We start from the raw sequence: 21,865 nt of genomic DNA on the forward strand, positions 1-21,865 counted from the left end.
ACTCCAAACCCACAACCGATAGAACATCTGTATAAAGTAACTCACGGTGAATTCTGGAGCAGTGAGGCCACAGAACAGTGGAGCAAAGGAGATTTCTGTTCCAGAGGGACCTGCAAACCTCTTGCAAAAGGTCCGTCGCCCTGTGGACGTGGAGCCCAGCCCAGCCCTGCCGCGGCCGCGGCACCGAGAAGAACAGATCCAAGCAGGTTTCAGGGATGGGATCTCCAGCAGCCACGCAGGTCCCTCCACCCACAAGTGATGGGGGTTGGTGAGAGGGTCTCTTTGGCAGGTCGAGAGGGGAGTGGGGTGCCCCCATAACTTAGGCGCCCTCGGGAGGCAGAAGCTGAGGCAGTGGCAGACCAGGGCTCCCCAAGCAGGCAGGAGCCTGGATCCATTGTTGAAGGTCTGTGCATAAACCCCCTGAGGGAACTGAGCCTGAGAGGCGGCCCTGCCCCAACCTGACCACCTGAACTTAATCTCACACTGAATAGCAGCCCTGCCCCTGCCGAAGCCCCGAGGCTGGGGAGCAGCATTTCAATCTCAGACCCCAAGCGCTGGCTGGGAGGATCAGGAGGCGAGGTGGGTGTGAGGAGAATATTCAGAGGTCAAGTCACTGGTTGGGAAAATGCCCAGAAAATGGAAAAGAAATAAGACTATAGAAGGTTACTTTCTTGGTGAGCATTTCCTCCCTTCCTTTCTGATGAGGAAGAACAATGCTTACCATCAGGCAAAGACAGAGAAGTCAAGGCTTCTGTGTCCCAGCCCACCCAATGGGCTCAGGCCATGGAAGAGCTCAAAAAGAATTTTGAAAATCAAGTTAGACAGGTGGAGGAAAAACTGGGAAGAGAAATGAGAGACATGAAGTCAAAGCATGAACAGCAGGTCAGCACCCTGCTAAAGGAGACCCAAAAAAATGCTGAAGAAAATAACACCTTGAAAAATAGGCTAACTCAATTGGCAAAAGAGGTTCAAAAAGCCAATGAGGAGAAGAATGCTTTCAAAAGCAGAATTAGCCAAATGGAAGAGGAGATTCAAAAGCTCACTGAAGAAAATAGTTCTTCCAAAATTAGAATGGAACAGATGGAGGCTAATGACTTTATGAGAAACCAAGAAATCACAAAACAAAACCAAAAGAATGAAAAAATGGAAGAGAATGTGAAATATCTCATTGGAAAAACAACTGACCTGGAGAATAGATCCAGGAGAGACAATTTAAAAATTATGGGACTACCTGAAAGCCATGATCAAAAAACTAGCCTAGACATCATCTTTCATGAAATTATCAAGGAAAACTGCCCTGAGATTCTAGAACCAGAGGGCAAAATAAATATTCAAGGAATCCACAGAACACCGCCTGAAAGAGATCCAAAAAGAGAAACTCCTAGGAACATTGTGGCCAAATTCCATAGTTCCCAGGTCAAAGAGAAAATATTGCAAGCAGCTAGAAAGAAACCATTCAAGTACTGTGGAAATACAATCAGGATAACACAAGACCTAGCAGCCTCTAGATTAAGGGATCGAAGGGCATGGAATAGGATATTCCAGAAGTCAAAGGCACTAGGACTAAAACCAAGAATCACCTACCCAGCAAAACTGAGTATAATACTTCAGGGGAAAAATTGGTCTTTCAATGAAATAGAGGGCTTTCAAGCATTCTTAATGAAAAGACCAGAGCTGAAAAGAAAATTTGACCTTCAAACACAAGAATGAAGAGAAGCATGAAAAGGTGAACAGCAAAGAGAAGTCATAAGGGACTTACTAAAGTTGAACTGTTTACATTCCTACATGGAAAGACAATATTTGTAACTCTTGAAACTTTTCAGTATCTGGGTACTGGGTGGGATTACACACACACACATGCACACACACACACACACACACACACACACGTAGAGACAGAGTGCACAGAGTGAATTGAAGAGGATGGGATCATATCTTAAAAAAATGAAATCAAGCAGTGAGAGAGAAATATATTGGGAGGAGAAAGGGAGAAATGGAATGGGGCAAATTATCTCTCATAAAAGAGGCAAGCAAAAGACTTATTAGTGGAGGGATAAAGAGGGGAGGTGAGAGAAAAACAAGAAGTTTACTCTCATCACATTCCAGTAAAGGAAAGAATAAAATGTACACTCATTTTGGTATGAAAACCTATCTTACAATACAGGAAAGTGGGGGATAAGGGGATAAGCAGGGTGGGGGGGATGATGGAAGGGAGGGCATGGGGAGGAGGGAGCAATTTGAGGTCGACACTCATGAGGAGGGATAGGATCAAAAGAGACAGGATAGGATGGAGGGAAATATAGTTAGTCTTATACAACACAACTATTATGGAAGTCATTTGCAAAACTACACAGATTTGGCCTATATTGAATTGCTTGCCTTCCAAAGGGAAGCGGTGGGGAGGGAGGGAGATAAAAAAGTTGGAACTCACAGTGTTAGGATCAACTGTCGAGTAATGTTCTTGCCACTAGGAAATAAGAAATACAGGTAAAGGGGTATAGAAAGTTATCTGGCCCTACTGGACGAAAGAGAAGATAGAGACAAGGGCAGAGAGGGGTGATAGAAGAGAGAGCAGATTGGTGATAGGGGCAATTAGAATGCTTGGTGTTTGAGGGGGGAGGGGATAAAAGGGGACAAAATTTGTAACCCAAAATTTTGTGAAAATGAATGTTAAAAGTTAAATAAATAAATTAAAAAATAAAAACATAATAAGAAAAAAAAAGAAAAAAAAAGAAAAATCACACTGGCAGGTTAGTAGTGGATTGGTTGCAATGGATAAAGACGACACCGGAGACCAATTGGAAAGATAATACAAGAGTTCAGGAAAGAGGTGATGAGGGTATGTACAAGGCTTGTGATGGCGTGAGTGGAGAAAAGGGGAAATATCTGAGAGATGTGGCAGAGAAAAAAGTGAAAAGCCTTCGTCACTGTATGGTTGTGACTGAGAGTGAGGATTTCAGAATATAAAGAGAAAGAAAAGTCTGAGGGGAGAGGAATGTGTGTAGTTGAGAAATAATACTAGAAAAGTTTTGAACCTAGAAGCTTTGAGATATATATATATATATGTGTGTGTGTGTGTGTGTATAATATTATATATGTATCTGTATATATGCACACGTATATATTAACCACACACATCTGGGAATATACTTGTTAGAAATACTTTAACACCCCTCCACACACACACACATCTTATATGTAGGTGAGAGAATCACTACAATTAACTAGAGCTGATTGAAACAGGCTAGCAAATATCTCACTTAGAGGGCCTACTTCTTCCTTCTGTTCATTTTCGTGTTTATGAGAAGACTTAACATTGCCTTAAGAGTTTATAATGTAGAGCCTCAATTTTGAACTGATTCCAAGATGGCACCCAGCTGATCCCAAGTGCTATAGAGGCTGAAACTTCCTTGAAAAGTACATCTTCATTTATTCTTGAATTTTCCAAAGCATCTGTTAGATGAGATGTCTCTGGATGGCTTTAGCTCATTAATGTTTAGCCATTTTTCCTTCACATATAGAAGTACTTACATAATCACTCACATTCTCCTTTTTTAAAAAATATTTATTATTCCATTTTGGGAAAAACACAAGTCTTGTCATGTTTTTCTTGAACCAGGATATTCTAAGCCCAGGGACTTAACATGCTTTTGAGAACAGGGTTCAAATCTCACTCGGTCTGGGGTTGCCTACAGGCTCATAGATAGAATTATCTGTTTGTCTATCTACCTACAAGGTTGGTTGGTTGTTACTCTTTATTCTTGAAGAGCTCCACTATGACATCACTATGTTAGAGTCAAATCACAGTGCATTCAACTGTGGCTGATCAGACCAATAAAAGCCTGGAATGCTCTGCCACAAGCTGGGCACAAATAGTCCACGTGAAAATCTAGAGCGGATTTTCTAAACTTCTGCATCTCATGTTTCTTTCGAGCCAGTTCAATTCTGCTGTGCTCATAGAGCACAGTATGTTCTCTGATGAAGGTACACCATGCTGGGCAGTCTTGTGCCAGTGTCTCCCATGTCATACAATAAATTCCAAAGTTCTTAAGAGAGACCTTGAGAGTGTCCTTGTATCACTTTTTCTGACCAAGGTGTGAGCACTTTGCCCTGTGTGAGTTCTCCATAAATAGTCTTTTTGGCAAATGCACATTTGACATTTGAACAATGTGGCAGCCCATTAAAGTTGTGCTCTCTGCAGTACAGTTTGAATGCTTGGCAATTTAGTTCAAAAAAGGACCTCAGGGTCTGGTACCTTATCCTGCCAGGTGATCTTTAGAATCTTCCTAAGACAATTCAAATGGAAGCAATTCAGTTTCATGGCATGGTGCTAGTATGCTGTCCAGGTTTCATGGCACACAACAATGAGGTCAGCACAATGACTCTGTAAACCTTCAGTTTGGTAGTCATAATACTTCTTCTCTCTCACATTTTCCTTTGGAGTCTCCCAAAGACTGAGCTAGCTCTGGCAATGTGTGCATCAACATTATCAATGTGTTCATCCCTGGAAAGTATAAATGCAGGTAAGGTAATTTAAGTGAACTCATCCACAGTATTGAAAACTTCTCCATTTGCTACAACCAATGGCTCCACATATGGATGATGCATTTCTGGATGATGGAACACCTGTATTTTCTTTGGCATTAATTTTTAGGCCAAAATTAGCAAAAGCAGAACTGATCCATACTTTGCTGCATCTCAGCTTCAGAGGCTGTGCTAAGTACACAATTATCTGCAAACAAAAGTTCATGCACCAACACTCTCTCCACTTTAGTCTTGGTTTGTAGTGTTTTCAAGTCGAAGAACTCATCATCAGTGTGGTGCCCTGTTCATCTTCATTGAGGATACTTGACAACATGGCTGAAAACATCAAGAGCAAGTACAAAGCCTTGTTTCACTTCATTGGTGACTGGGAAAGTGCGAGAGAATCACCCATTATCCATTACCTTGGCAAGCACACTGTTGTTGTGAAATTAACATACATCAGGTAATCAAATCTACCTACCTACCTATTTACTGATTATCTATCTATCTATCTATCTATCTATCTATCTATCTATCTATCTATCTATCATCTATCTATCTGTCTATTTATCTCTCTCTCTATCTATCTGTCTATCTATCTACCTACCTACCTACCTGGTTGCAGAGAATCTTGTAAATGATTATAGATTTAGAACTGGAAGGAACTTCAGAGTGAATCTCTAGCCCAGTCCCTTCATGTAATAAATGAGGAAATGGTTCCAGAGATGAGTTAAGTGACTTGACTAAATTCACACATGTGATAAATTGCAGAATCAAGATCTAAACTTCCCTCTAACTCCAAATCCAAGTGGTGTTCTGCTTATCTTTTCAAAAATATCTGGATGTCCATTCTCCAGCTGAATTTTCTGTTGGGTCGCTGAGATTAACAAATATCAAGTACTTGGACTTAGAAGAAGGAAGTGACTGTAAAAATGGTTACCACATTGCCAGAGATGGGAATAAGTTCAGTAAGAGTGGCTAAAGAATTATCCTTTTAGATGTTGATGTCAATCAACTAACAAACATGAATTAAGATCTTATTGTGTGCCAGGTATGATGATAAGTAGTGGGATGCCAGTAAAAAGCAAAAAAATAAAATTCCTACTCTCAAGGAGCTTATATTTCAATGGGTACTTTCAAGATACATACAAAGTAGAGGAAAAGTATCTCTAGAGGAGAAGGCCCTAGTAGCCAGGGAGACTCAGAATGGCCTATTGAGTCTTATGTTTGCATTTCAAATGTTCTACTCAGCTATGTTTTTTTTGAACAGGAATATTTGAAGCTTTTTATTTCATTAAAGATCCATTTTCCAATTTTTCATGGTTGTAAGTCTATTTTGTTTTTCTTTTGGAATATTATTGTATACATTCTCCCATTCTTTGTGGTGGTGTCTACTATATCTTGTGTGATTCTGAGTGATTTTTCTAAGTACTTAAAGTTTTGGGTTTTTTTTTTTTTACTGCTTTGTAAATCCCTGCCCCCCCCTTTAATGTGGAAACTCTAGACTTTACCTCTGACATTCTTGGGAGTTCTCATTTTGGGAGTTCTTTCAGTGGACTCTCCAGTTTTACTTTGCCCTCTTGTTCTAATAGATCTGAGCAAATTTCTATAATCATTCCTTGAAATAGGATATATAAGCTATTTTGTGCACCATTGCTTTCAGGTAGTCCAATTATTTTTCATTTATCCCTTTTTTATCTGTTTTCAAGGTCAATTATTTTTTATATGATACTTTACCTTTTCTATTTTTCAATCTTTGGACATTTTTATCATTTTTTATTACCTCATGGAGTTTGACTAGTTCCATTTTTCAGGGAATCAGTTACTTGGGTAAAGTTTTGTATCACATGCTTTTGTTAGTTCTATTTCAGAGTCTTCTTCATAACTCTCATTTCTTTTCCAGTTCTTTCCTCTAGCATTCTCATTTTATTTTTCATATTATTTAACTTATCAACTTCATTTCTTTTAGGAATTCAAATTGATCACATAGCCAGACAATGTTTATTTTTCTCTGAAGTTTTGATTGTAGATGTTTTAGAATTATTCTTCATTTGTGATTTTCTGTCTTGGACATTGCTAACATCATAATAATTCCTTATTTTTTTTACTCATTCTTCCAGATTTACTTCATGAATCAGGACTTCATATTTAGATGAGGTTCTGCATACTTCTGGTAGGACTGTCATAATCTTGATTGTCCTGACCTGTATTATCTGGGTCCCTACTGCTCAATTTTCTGGGTATCACATATTATGTTCTTTAAGCATCCCAAGAGTGGCTAACATCAGGGAGCTACAAAGTTTCAGTGGACCTTATGTGGTTTGATCAAGAGAAAAATCTGGTAACTACCCTCTTGGACTCCTTAGGCTCTGAACCCTAGCATGAGTCTAGGAAAAGTAGCTGTAAAATTTGCCTTTGGGTGAATGTTGCTGGACCAGGTGGTTTTTGTTGTTGTTTTTTTTTGTTTTTAACTAGAGGGAGGACTCTGAAGGTTCACAGTGATGGTGCCAACTGCTTACTCCTCTTGTCACTTAGGGACTGGATCTGCTATGGTTTTCTTTAGGTCAGAGGGACATTGCTTTGTCACTTTTTAGTTGCAAAGATTTGAGTCCACTATTCTGGTGTGCCCCATTCTATAGTTCCTAACATGTGTACTTGTCTTGGGTCAAATTTGTGACCTTATGTTATGCAGATGACCCACTTTGTTTTCTCCTTATATTTCCTAACTGCTACTTCCCAAATATTTTTTATTGCAGCACTTGAGAGGGGTAAAATGCATCATGGAACTGGGCTGTATTGCTTCTTCTTACTCTACTATTTAGTCTAGTCTCTTTTGCTATTAAAAAAATGTTTTAATGTCTGTTTAAAAAAGAACACTATTTCTAACCTCTCCATCTTCTCTCAATCCCTCTCAAGCAAAACTAAGAGAAAAAAATTCTTGCAACAAATAAGCATAATTATGCACATGAGTTCACATAGTAGTCATTGTTCAAAATGTATTTTTCTTCCTGTACTTTGAACCCATCATTGCTGCACATTTTAAAAGTTGATATTATGTGTTCTTTGTTATTTTCACACCCCACATGTGTCATATCACCCTGGGAGCCTTCTGACCTTGCCAACCTCTACTCCTGACTCTACGCAGAAAATGAGAGAATGATGTTGCCCTGTCCTCTAGCTCAGGTTAAGAACCAAGGTGAGATTACTGGTTTTCTCTTGACAATGATAGGGCTTGTTGATCAGCTACCTTAGTATTAGCGAGAGTCTTCTTAATTAGTGTCTTCTGACTGGTGTTTAGCTTAATCTACCCTTTTATTATATTTGTTACAGTGCTTTGGTGGAATGTTCTTTGTGGTCAAGAAGATCCATTAAAAAGGGACTGTTAGAAGAGCAAAGCAACAATAGATATCCTGATGCCACAGGCCTTGTCCCTTGAAATTACTTTTGGTTTGAGGTCTCCCGTCTCTTCAACACATGTTACAGAATTAAACCAGTTGCTGAAGATATGTATGTTCCCAATATTCATTGCTATTGTTTTAGCAATGTCTAATATTTAGAATTTTCCAGTTAGCTGATACCTAGAATTTACCAGTTGACTCAGAACTTGCATCTTTGCATTCACATCCCATCATTGTTGTGGGATTCATCATCTGAAAAAAGAACTTGATATTATCTCTCTACTCAGAAACCTTCAATGGCTCTCCATTGCTTACTGAATAAAGTCCTTAGTCTGGAATACAAGTCCCACAAACCTATCCCTTCCTATCCTGATGGAATCTCAGATATGATTTAGTGAAAAGGAAGATTTTTTATTAGTAGTAAGAGAGGGAAAAAAATTGCAAATAGCACTAATATATGGAAGGTATTTCTCAGTTCTAGAGTGTCTTTTTATGACTCATAGATGTCCTTCAGGTAATTCTTGTTTAATTCCTTATACATTTCCCCTTGATAATCTAATGTACTATCTTATAGCTTCAAATATCATTATTTTTTTACTTTCAAACATTTGCTACTACCTCCAATATTTTTTATGAGTTCTGAGATAACATTGCCAAAAGCCTACTGCATATCCCATATGGATGACCTGATACTTCAAATATAACATGTATGAAACAGAATTTATCATCTTTTCCCACTAAAGTGACAATTCTTTCTAACTTCCCTCTTTCTGTAAGTTATAACTTCATTCACCTAGTATCTCATGCTAAAAACCAGCATTAATTTTAATATTTTCTTATCCCAACTCTGGAAAATGCCAAGATCCCCCAAGATGTGGTGATTCTGACCAGGAGCCTGAAATTTGAGAGAGGAGACCTCCAGCACATGACAGGGGAATGGCTGTTCTAGATCTGATTCTGACCAAAAAAATGGAAATTAATTTCTGAGAAACAATTAATGGGAACTTTGGGTATAAGTCACCATGCCATCTTAAAGTTCTTGATAGAAAGAGAGAAATGTAGACTGTGACTTTAAGAGGGTAGGTTTCCTAGAACACTAGATAAAGAATAGGGAGAAATCCATGATCTTGAGTTCAATATGGGAAGCATAGTTAAGATGGATGGAATTCTCTAAAGAACCAAATTCTTATGACACAAACACAAATGATTCTGATAACAAAGAAAAATCAGAATTGTTTAGTGCCATCTTTTATGTTGCATATCATCCAACTCAGCTATTAAAATGACAAATATTGAATGTGAGAATAAGAATAGGTTACCGAAGATAATTTCAAGAGACTGACATGGTCCTATTTGGATGATGGCAGGAACATTAAAGGTTAATATTTATGGTGGAAGCTATGGACAATATATAATCAGTAGAACAGCTAGGTAGCACAGGCATAGAGTCAGAAAGATTCATCTTCCTCAGTTCAAATCTGGCCTCAGATTCTTACTGTCTGTGTGACCTTAAGTAAATCACTTAACCCTGTTTATCTGAGTTTCCTCATCTGTTAAATGAACTGGAGAAGGTAATGGCAAACTACTCTAATATCTTTGCCAAGAGAACCTCAAATGTCACAAAGTTTCACATAACTGCAAAAGGACTGAATAGACAATAAAAAGGAGTTATCTTGGGAGTTAGAAGATCAAAGAGGGGAGACCATTGCTTAAAATAGACAGAACAAGGATAATGGATTTCAAGAAAAAAGCCAGAACTACTTAATTATCATTTTTGTTCTATTTTATGAACATATGTGAAAGAAAGAGAGAGATCATGTAGAATGATCTTCAATCTAGCATGTATAGATTTCTAGAAAAGAAAAGATTAACAGGGAATTGAAACACAAAATATCTATCTATCTATCCATCCATATATCTATGAGGATGGATAAAGTGTATATTACTGAGGCTCAATGACTTTAACTCACTAAAATTAGACAAAGTAGCACACAGAGTACTAAGAAAACTAGTCAATATAATTTCTGATCCATTGTTGACTATTTTTGAAGGATGCATAAAACAGAAGAGTTGTTATAGGACCTGACGTAGGCAAATAAATATGGGACCAATTTTCCAAAAGGTGAAGAAGGCAGGTTCTTCTTGTCATGGACTTAAGATCATTAAAAAAAATGGGAATCAAGAATAGTAATGGAAGGAGGAAGGAGGTAGGAGCATAACCACATAGGCATTATTGAGACTCAATAAGCTGGGGTTGAAATATGTCAATAGAAGTCTATACCAGGTTGGAAAGGCATTACAAAAGATACTACTACACAATTCATGGTGGTGTCATATTTGTGGGATATATAATGTGTTCTCTTAGCCCATAGGAGGTAAGGGATCACTATTTGTTAGCAGTAATCAGAGAAAACTCTGTCTCCTTACATGTGATACAATCTGAGATGGAGGAAGTGGGAAGATATTTTGAAATATATTTTAATCATATGGTTATCATGAATTTTAAAGGCTTGTGTTTCTACCATCTAATCCAATCATTATTTTTAATCATATGACTAGAAAAATCAAGAAATCTTAGTTGGTTGAGATCTTAAGACTGTCTAAATAAATGAATCTGTTCAACTTCTGGTGCCAAAATGGTAGAATGAGGAAGGAATTCCCTGGAGCCCTCCCAAATTCCTCTTTAAACAGCCTTGAAAAACATCTCAGAACCAATTTAGGAGTGGGGAAGCAACTTATAGGCAAAGCAGGAAAGGTCTGTCTCGCTGGTGTGGGAGGGGGGGCCAGCAAACAAGCAGCAGTGGCAGACTCCACCCCAGGGAGCCTGAAGTGAGTCTCCAAGCCCCAGGGAAATCCACTAGCAAAGCCTCACCTCCATATAAGCCAGTAACCCTGGAGACAAGGCAGAGAAAAGCTACTAGGAGCACAGTAAGGCCCTACCCACCAGAACAGGCTACCAGCCATGTCCTACTCCATTGCTAAGCAGTAGGAGTTCTGGGAGATAGCCAGCAGCAAGACTGTGCTGTTGGGCCAACCAGCTGAGAACCTGCCCCTGGAGCTGGCCTGCAGGATGGCCCCATCCCCAGTGTAAGCCAACAAGGCTTATACCAGTGCAAGTCAGCAGGTAGGCTCTGAAGCCCATTGAAAGTCAGCAGCAAGGCTCTGAGTCTTGGTGCAAGAAGCTTGGGACAGTGCAAGACCAGAGCCCAACTCTTCCATAAAATCCCAAAGTTGTAAAATAGGCAGAAAAAAGAGTTAAGAAAAAAAACTTGACTATACAAAATTAGTATTGTGACAAGGAAAATCAAGGCACAAACTCAGAAGAGGACAACAGTGTCAAAATGGCAACATGTGAAGTCTCAAAGAAAAATGTAAACTGGTCTCAGGCCCAAAAAGAAATCCTGGGAGAGCTTAAAAAGGATTTTTAAAAAAGCAAATAAGAGAAGTAAAAGAAAAACTAGGGAAAAAAATGAGAGTAATGCAAGAGAATCATGAAAAAAATCAACATGCTAAAAAGAAACACAAAAATAGAAAAAGATAGACAAAAATTCACCAGAGAAAATAATTCCTTAAAAATAGAATTGACCAAATGGAAAACAAAGCACAAAAACTCATTGAAAAAAAATTCTTTAAAAATTAGAATTGGGCAAGTGAAGGCTAATGACTTCATGAGATTTCAAGAAATGATAAGACAAAAATCAAAAGAATTTTTAAAAATAGAGGAAAATGTGAAATTTCTCATTGGAAAAAAAAACTGACCTGTAAATAGATTCAGGAGAGATAATTTAAGAATTATTGGAAAGGGTAGTTAGGTGGCACAGTGTATAGAGGACAAGACTTAGAGTCAGGAGAACCTGAGTTCAAATCCAGCTTCAGACACTGGACACTTATTAGCTATACGACACTGTGCAAGTCACTTAACAACTATTGCCTCACCAAAAAACAAGCAAAAAACCAAAACAAAAAATAAATCATTGGACTACTTGAAAGCCATGATTAAAAAAAAAAAAAGAACCTGGACAACATTTTTCCTGAAATTATCAAGGAAAACTTCCCTGATAGCCTACAACCAGAGGGAAAAATAGAAATTGAAAGAATCCACCAATCACCAGTGGAAAGAGATCCCCAAATGGAAATTCCCAGGAACATCATGGCCAAATTCCTGACCTCCCAAGTCAAGGAGAAAATACTGCAAGCATTCAGAAGGAATCAGTTAAAATATCATGGAGCCACAGTAAGGATCACACAAGATTTATCAGCTTCTACATTAAAGAAATGGAGGACTTAGAATATGATATTCTGGAAGTCAAAGAGTTAGGATTATAAGCAAGAATTACCAAATGTTTAAAGAACAGTTTACTCCAATACTTTATAAAGTATTTGGGAAGATAGGTGAAGGAGTTCTCCAAATTTCTTTTATGACACAAACATGGTGCTGATACCTAAACCAGTAAAAGCCAAAACAGAGAAAGAAAACTATAGATCAATTTCCCAAATGAATGTTGATGCAAAAAATTTAAATAAAATACTAGCAAGGAAGTTACAGCAATATATCACTAGAATTATACTATGCCTTGGTAGGATTTGTACCAGGAATTTGGGGATGATTCTCTATCAGGGAAACTATCAGTATAATTGACCATATCAATAACAAAACCAACAGAAATCATATGATTATCTCAATAGATGTAGAAAAAAGCTTTTGATAAAATATTGCATCCATTCCTATTGAAAGTATGAGAGAGCATAGAAATAAATGGAGCTTTCCTTAAAGTGATAAGTAGAATTTGTCTAAAACTTGCAGTTAGCATTATCTGTAAGGAGAATAAGCTAGAAGCCTTCCCAAGAGGATCAGTTGAAGCAAGGATACCCAATATCATGGCTATTATTCAATATTGTCCTAGAAATATTAACTATGGCAATAAGAGAAGAAAAAGAAATGGAAGGAATTAGAATAGGCAACAAAGACATAAAACTATCATTCTTTGTAGATGATATGATGGAGAGATCAGATAATCATAGAGTATCAATTAAAAATTTACTTGAAATAATTAACACCTCTAGCAAAGTCACAGGATATAAAATAAGTCCACAGAAACTATGAGAATTTCTATATATTATCAATAAAACTCCTCAAAAAGAGCTAGAAAGAGAAATTCCATTAAGTATAACTCCAGACTATATAAAATACTTGGAAATGTACCTGCCAAGACAAATCCAGGAAGTATATGAACACAGTTATAAAGCACTTTTTCACACAAATAAAGTCAGATTTAAATAATTGTGAAAAATATTAATTGCTCATGGGTAGACTGAGCGACTTTTATAAAGCTGACAATTTTATCTAAAACAATCTACTTATTCAGTGCCATTACATCCAAATGACCAAAAATTATTTTATAGAGCTAGAAAAAATAATAACAAAATTCATTTGGACAAACGAAAGAAGAAAAAGTCAAGGATACCAAGAGAATCAAGAAAAAAGAAACTGGTAAGGAAATTAACCTAGCTATACCAGTTCTCAAACTGTATTATGAAGCAGTAATTATCAAAACAACCTAGCACCAACTAAGAAATAGTCATGGATCAGTGGAATAAATTAGTTACACAACGCATAGTTGAAAATCACCATAGTAATCTAGTGATTGATAAACCAAAGATTTTCAAGTTTTTGGAACAAAACTCATTATTTGACAAAAATGACTGGGAAAACTGGAAAACAGTATGGCAGAAACTAGGTAAAGACCAACATCTCATACTATATACCAAAATAAGGTCAAAATAGATACACGATTTACATATAAAGGGTGATGTCTTAAACAGATTAAGAGAGCATAAAATATTTTACCCATTGGATTCATGAACAAAGGAAGAATTTAGGGCCAAAAAATATATAGAGAGCATTATGCAATGTAAAATGGGATCATTTTGACTACATAAAATTTAAAAATTTTGCACAAAAAACCCTAATGCAACCAAAATTAGAAGGAAAGCAGAAAACAGATGCAAAACAAATTACAGTATCTCTGACAAAAGTCACATTTCTCAAATATGTAGGTTGCTGAGTCAAATATATAGGCTACTGATTCAAATTTATAGGAATACCAGTCATTCCCCAACTGATAAATGGTCAAAGGATATGAACAGGCAGTTTTCAGACAAAGAAATCAAAGTTATCTCTACTCATATAAAAAAAAAAGTGCTCCAAATCATATTTGATTAGAGAATACAAATTAAAACAGCTCTGAGTTACTACCTCATACTTATCAGATTGGCTAAAAAGAATAAAAAGGAAATGATAAATGTTGGAGGAGATATAGGAAAACTGGGACGCTAGCACACCATTGGTGAAGTATTTAAAGAAGTTTTTGATCAAGCTCTCCTTTCCATTTCCAGTACATATGTGAACTGGAATGTGTAGGCTTGTGTCCATATATGTATACTCAGAGTAAAAGGGATTTTGGTAAAATTATGAAGCTACCAACATGAAGAAAAAACTATAATATGTTGATGTTTAAGAACTTCCATTTGGCACATCTGTTTCTCAGCGATTTCCATTCATTAACTGGAAGGTTTGATTCATCCATGTTTAAAACCAGATCATTTCATGTCCTCAAATTTCATTGTGTTGAAATTGGAATTGAATTGAACCTAGTGATGACAGAATAAATGGAAATGAATTTTGCCTTGAACTAAATGCCAAGATCTGTAAGCAAGAGAAAGAGAATCAAGAGTCAATAGCTAACTGTGAGAGCCAAGCTGTTCACCTTCTATTTGTTCATCCAGGCACCAGACAATTTGAAACGGCAGATTTGCAGGCTGGGGAAAAAATTCAAAATAAGTTAACTCCCTTGCTCAGATAGTAGAGGCAGACAAGCAGGCATTCCCTTTGTCTCTCCTGGCTTGGCATTTGAATCTTTTTCTTTCTGAGTCCTTGTTCCTTATGCTATCAGATGCTTTGGAAGCAGATTGGGTTAATGCTAGTTTCTTTTTCTGTATATTTCCATGGTTACAATAATCACATTTCCTGAACCAAAAATTGGTATCTGTGGTTTCATAGATTTCATTTTTCTTCTCTGTCAAAATATTGAGGAAGCATGGTGTAAGGCAGACCTGACTTCAAATTCAACCTCTGCCACTTATTAACAATGTACCCTGGTCAAGTCTGTTAACCTTTCTCAGTTTCTTCATGTGCAAAATCAAGGGTTTAGATTGATGGCCTCTGAGGTCCTTCCCAGTTCTAAATTCTATGAACAATTCTACGTTGCAGCCACCATTGTGTAGACGTGAATAAGAATAAGCAACACAGCGTATCCTGGATTTTTGGTTAGAAGTGTGGAGCCAGGTGTTACCGCTTCCTGCATAATGCCAACCAGGTACTTGACTCTCGTGTTAGGTACACAGCAATGTATGTAATGAAAGTTAATGGACTTAGGTTTTCCCAAATAATCCCACTATCTCTCTAGATTGAAACTGTCCCTTATTTAAGATCTAGGAACACAGGATGTTAGTTTTAGGGCTGAAATGGAACTCAGAGGTCCAATTCCCTCATGGTACATTTAGTGAGATAAGTAGGATAAAGAGGAGAAAAATGAGATCTAAGGTGTGGTTTAATCCAAAGTCACACTGGTGAAAAACCCTAGATTTAATTCCAAAGTCACTAATACCATGGCTGTTCCTCTTTCTAATATTCCATACTCCCTCTCGCTAGGTGGTCAATTAGGTGGTCTGCCAACCTTCAAGGTGGCTATGCTATTAGTCTCAGTGAGAAACATGGAATATAGGATAGAGAGCAGGCTTGACAATAGGAAAACCTGGTTTCAGGTATACACTGAGCACAAAAGTGGGATTCCTAACATATTTGCTTACTAACTTGATTCATCCAATTACTAACCACTTATCAAAATACTGTTACTGGGCAATGTCTCCAAAGGCCCTGGTAGAGTAATGGCCTTATTTTTTTGAATCTATCTTAAGTATTCAGATAAATTTTAAAGGCAACAGAATGAGAACTATGTCCTTTGTGACCATATGGTACTTTGAAATATTAGAATTTTTAAAAACATGTATATGTATATATATGCATACATAGTTTTTAAATTTTATTGATATCTTTTATTTTGACATCTACAAATCTCAATTTATTCCTCTCCTCTCCTTCCAGTGAACAATACCTTTCAACAAAGAATTAAGAGGAGAAAAAAAAGTTTAGTAAAACTAAAAGAGAAAAAAGTCCGTGTTTGTATGTAGTTATCCATATCCATGGGCCCCTACCTCTGCGAAGAAGTTGAGGGAGATGCTCCTCATATCTTTTCTTTGGGGTCAAGCTTGATCATTAAATTTTGCGACATTCACTTTCAATAGTCTGGTGGTTATACTTTGCCTTCTTTTCCTTACTTCCTTTCCTTTCTGTCCTGTGCTGTTGTTCAGTCTCATCTGACTCTTCATGACCCCGTGGACCACAGCACAACACTACTGCTCATGGGGTTTTCTTGGCAAAGATACTGGAGTGGTTTGCTATTTCCTCCTCTGGAGGACAAAGACAAATAGAGGTTAAGTGTATAGAATCACACAGCTGTTTTTGGATTTGAACTCAGGTCTTCCTAACTCCAGGATCAGTGATCTATCCGCTGCATCACCAAGCTGCTTCCTTTGTTTAGTGAATCTATATACTTTCCCTTTAAGTAGCTTCATCTAAATCCCTTCTCTGTATTCATCATATTCATACCTTTTACAACATAGTGTTATTCAGTTATAGTCATATACTACATCTTGTTTAGCCATTCCCCAATCCATAAGCATTTACTTTGTTTCCAGTTCTTTGCTACCATTAGAAAGTGCTGTTATAAATACTTTGTTATATAAAGGATCTTCCTTTTGACATTTTCAGAGTACGTAATTAACAATGGAATCTCTGGCTTAAAGAGTTTGGATCACTTTCATCTTAATTTCAAATTGCTGCAGAATGGATCAATTAATTTACAGCTCCACCAATGGCATATTATGTTCACACACAAATAGATACATACACATATATTACACACATTATCCTCTCTTTCTCTCTCTCTCTCTCTCTCTCTCTCTCTCTCTCTCTCTCTCTCTCTCTCTCTTGTCTCTCTCTCTCTCCACATATCTGTATATCTTTCTGTTTAAGTATATATATATATACATATGTATGTATGTATATATATATATATATATATATATATATATATATATATATATATATATATATATATGTGCAAATCCATAATTATTAGTCCAGACCTGTGGTTTTTATCAAAGTAGGAAACACTTTTCCAACTAATAAAGAACATTAACTTCTAGACAACTTTTACCTTAAAGAATTGTTTGGGACGCTGGTGATTTTGGTCTTAGAACCATGGTCTCACAACTACTATGTGTCAGTAGCAAGATTCAAACTCAGGTCTTCCTAACTCCAAGGTTCTAGCCATTGTGCCTAAGTGGATATATGCCAATTTTGTTTCAAGATTTATAATTAGAATGGTCACTTTCAAGGCGATAATGCAAAAAATATATTTCTTTGGCTAGAACAGATTTTCCTAAACCATGTGTGAGTGGTATTGCCTCATGATTCCATGAATTAATAATTTTTTGGAACTAGATTTGTAATTGAATTGCTTTGGGGAACTTCTTATGAGGAAATAAATGCAGATGAATACCTGCTCAGTAGCATATAGTCTTACTGAGTTTCATGGAACTTGTCCAGAATCACGTATGACACAGACATAGTATGTCTTAGAGGCAAGACTTAAACACAAGTTTTGATGCCTGACTATAAAGTCTCAATATCATGCTTCATCATAATTAATTAATTACTAAATTTTAAAAAAATCTCCTTTTTATTAAATAAAACATTTAGCTTACCTTTGTTTTTTCCCTTTCGAATTTTTCCCTGTGCATGTGCTTCCTTATTTTACCTTGGTCTTGTGATCATTGATATACCTTTCCTTTGTAAAATTTATGATTTACTAGCTTCAGAGATTCATGAACCACTAAGGCATGCTTCTTAAATTTTTGATGGTTGACAGTAAGTGAACCCTGCTACTTTTTGGATTCCACCCCTCATTGATTCTTGTTTCCAAGCAGAGTTTTGAAGTAATGTGTATATAGTCAGTCAAACATGTGGATGAAAGATCACAGAAAATTTATGGTCCTTTTTAAAACTTCCAGTGCATTGTTGCAATTGGGCAACTGTACAAAAGTGAGAGCAAGATTTATTAGCAGCTATTTTCCCAAAGATTACATTTAATAATGTTGGTGTGCCCTCTGTAATTTATTTGATTAATAATATTTGATTTGAACCCAAATGATGACTTTCCACATCGATGACATAACTAATGAACCGTGAAAGGGGAACTATTCATATGGTCACCAATAACCAATGCTTAGTTAATCCTTTAAATAAACTGGAACTCACAATGTGTCCCTTTGAAGTCATAAATAATGTATATTTTTCTTTTGACTTTTAATAAGCCAGTAGGGTTCATCTCACAGTCTCCAAACACATATATTTTATTATGGGCCTCTGCAGTTTACTTTAATTAGTGTGTCTGAGTGCTTTGGGAGACTTAGCCCTACTGAAAACAAACAGAGTCTTACCATCTATAAAACATTAGCTCCCTTTGGTTTATCCTGATACAGTGGGGAGGCTCAGTGAGAAACACATGGTATAAGTAAACAGTCATAATTGCATTAGCATTCTCTGGTGGATTGGTAATTCAAGCTCTGTTTCATGATACTGCTAAAGCAGTTAGAACAGGTTTACCAATTTTGTGGTCTGTGGGGGATTTCTTAAAATTCCAGCCAAAGGAAACTTTAAATGACGCTTAATCAAAACAGAGGACAAAATAAGATGTAGAAGTCAAGAAATGAAAGTATTGGACATAGCATAACTACGCTTTTTTTCCCCTCATAGTGATGACACTCCTAGGTTATATTTACCGTTGCAGTCTTCATCTGATGAGAGATAAAAATAGATTTCATTCTATTTCTCATATAGGCCTATCTTATTGTCTAAGGCACAGTGCTGCAACAACCCTCAACTGAGGGTTTGCTGTATTGTCAAATAACTAAAGAGATAAGGAAAATATTAGGTGAACCATTTCTTTGGGTTGCAATGAACAACTTGGTAATTGACATGTTTTACAAATGCATATTTCTGTCTCTAGATATCTACATATCTTAGATATTTGAATATTGATATGTCTATCTATATACACATATGTAAGCATATATGCATGCATGTATAGTACGTCTACATGAGTATGTAGATGTACTATGCTATGTACATGCTATGGTACATCACAAAAAATATTTTTGATTGTGATCCTTTTCTCTATGCCCTTTTTGGTCTTTGTTACATGTCTATCTGTGCAGTTATATATATATATATATATATATATATATATTTGTGTGTGTATGCAACATGCATGCAGTTATATAATGTGTACATGTATTTTAATGCTGTGTTTTCATTAATATAGGGAATTCCCTTTGCTCTTCCTTCCACTGATAAGGATGAGTATCTTCATCACAGAGAACTGCCTGGGAGACTAAAAGATGAAGTGACTTTCCTATGGTTATACAACCAGGATATGTCAGAAGCAGAACTTGAACTTGGATCTTTCTGATTTCTCAACCTTTTTCTTCTATTACAATAGATTATTTCTTATCTGAAATAATAGGATTAGTCAAGACAAATCACCATACATTTATTCAGCACCTAATATGTATCAGGCATTGTATTAAGACCTGGCATTACAAAGAAAGGCATTAAAACATGCCTACCTTCAAGGACCTCAGGGTCTAATGGTGGAGACAAAATGCACACAAATATTGACAAATAAGACAAATATGCGATAAATGAGATAATCATCAGAAACAAAGCACTAGCATGAAGAGTGGGATTTTAAGTGGGATTTTAAGAAAGATGGGAAACTCAGGTGGCAGAGATGAGGATGGAGAGAATCTCAGGTATGGGGAAATAGCAAATAAAAATGTCCCTTAATGGGAGATGGAGTATCGTGGTGAAGAATGCCAAGGAAGATCATGTCAATGGATCACAGAGTATGTGGAAGGGAGTGAGATATAAGAAGAATTGGAATGGTAAGAAGGAGCTAATTAAGAAGTCAAACAGAGGATTTTATAATTGATCCTGGTGATATTTAGAATAGCAACATAAAAAAGGTATAATACCACTGTCCCTCTGATGAATTAGCTGCCACCAAGGGGATCTTAAACTCTAACCCTAGGTTCTACAAGGTTATGGGAAAATGTAACGGCAGCATCAAGAATTGAAAGTTGACTGAATTAACATACCATTTTAAAAATGATCTATGAATAGACTAATTTTAATATTAATTTAAAAAATATTTGCTACTATAGATCGTTAGGTCACAGTAACTTAAATTTCTGAGGTTAATAAATCCTACTAGAAAATAAATCTCAAATGTTCTAGTATGCCAATGATCAATGAGGTCATCAACAAGGGTGTTCCTTTTACTAGGGCAGACCATGAATACAGACATGTCTGTCTGGTTTATTTGAATCTTGTCCTTATGAGTTCACACAAAGGGTCTTATTCAATGTGCAATATGTCCCCGGACATCAGGGAGGTACTATTGTATAAGACACATATATTGTGTATTGGTTATCTCTCCTCATTATATGACTCATACATCTTTTTCTCTCATAAATTTCTTTGATGTCAGTTTCTACTTAAAAGACTAGTTAATCTATACATTGTATCTTCAAGTACAAATCAATTTAATGATTTTGGATTACTACTCTGGCTGTGTCTGAAATTACCTCAACTCTCCACTTGCCAAATTCTGTAGTAAAGTGGTATTGATATATCTTGTTTATTTACTTATCATTGACTGGTTTTAGATGTGACGTTTTTTTGGACAAATAATAGATCATTAGTACAAATGCTCAAATTACTTAGTGCACATGTAAAACCAGAGGCAAGTGATCCAAAATTTAAGTAAACTAATAACTTACTTGACTAAATTGGTTATTTCTGTTCTGTTACATATGGATAGTTAGATGGTGTAGTGAATGGAGTGCTGGGCCTGGAGTCAAGATGACTCACCTTTGTAAGTTCAAATCTGGCCTCTGACACTTACTAGCTGTGTGACTGTGAGCAAGTCACTTAGCCCTGTTTGTCCCTGTAAAATGGGCTAGAGAAGGAAGTAGTAAGCTACTTCAGTATCTTTGCCAAAAACAAACAAACCAATAAAAAGCAAATAGCATCACAGAGTTGGACATGACCAAACGCATTAAATCTACGTTATTGTCATCTTTTAAGGAGAGGAAAAACAAATGAATTTTTAATGGGCTTATGTGTTATGGTGCATCACAAAAATATTTTTGAATGAGATCTTTTTCTCTTTTTGGTCTTTGTAAAAACAATCATTTTCCTGCTGTTTTCTATTCTGTTTGACTAGAAGGTGAATTGACCATCTTTATTTCACCTTTCCATTTTTTATTTTGAAAACTATTATGATCATAAGCATAACTATGAATTTATCTCTTCACAATGACATCGATGGCAGTGGATGACTATGTCACAACTGTAGGTTTAGGATTTCAGTATAGGTGGATTGAAATAGTTACGCAACCCTGAATCCTCATTCAGGTACAAAACAGTTTTCTCTAAATTGGCAGGAGTTACCAGAAAGTTAATCACACAAACAAAAAGTTTTTTCATATTCAACATTACTATTTTAAAGTTGTCTTTTTTAAGAATTGGAACTAATGGTATGATCTGGCATTGAAACAGTTAAGGAAGTGAAAAAGATGGACGCTGGAGAGCTAAGTCAAAGCACACATTTTTGCAAGCAAAGAACCTGAGATGCAGAGAGATTATATAATCCTCTAAAACCATAAAGTTAATCAAGCAGGGATCCCTGCATCCT

Source organism: Notamacropus eugenii, chromosome 7 (genome assembly GCF_028372415.1).
Source record: "Notamacropus eugenii isolate mMacEug1 chromosome 7, mMacEug1.pri_v2, whole genome shotgun sequence".
Lineage (NCBI taxonomy): Eukaryota > Metazoa > Chordata > Mammalia > Diprotodontia > Macropodidae > Notamacropus > Notamacropus eugenii.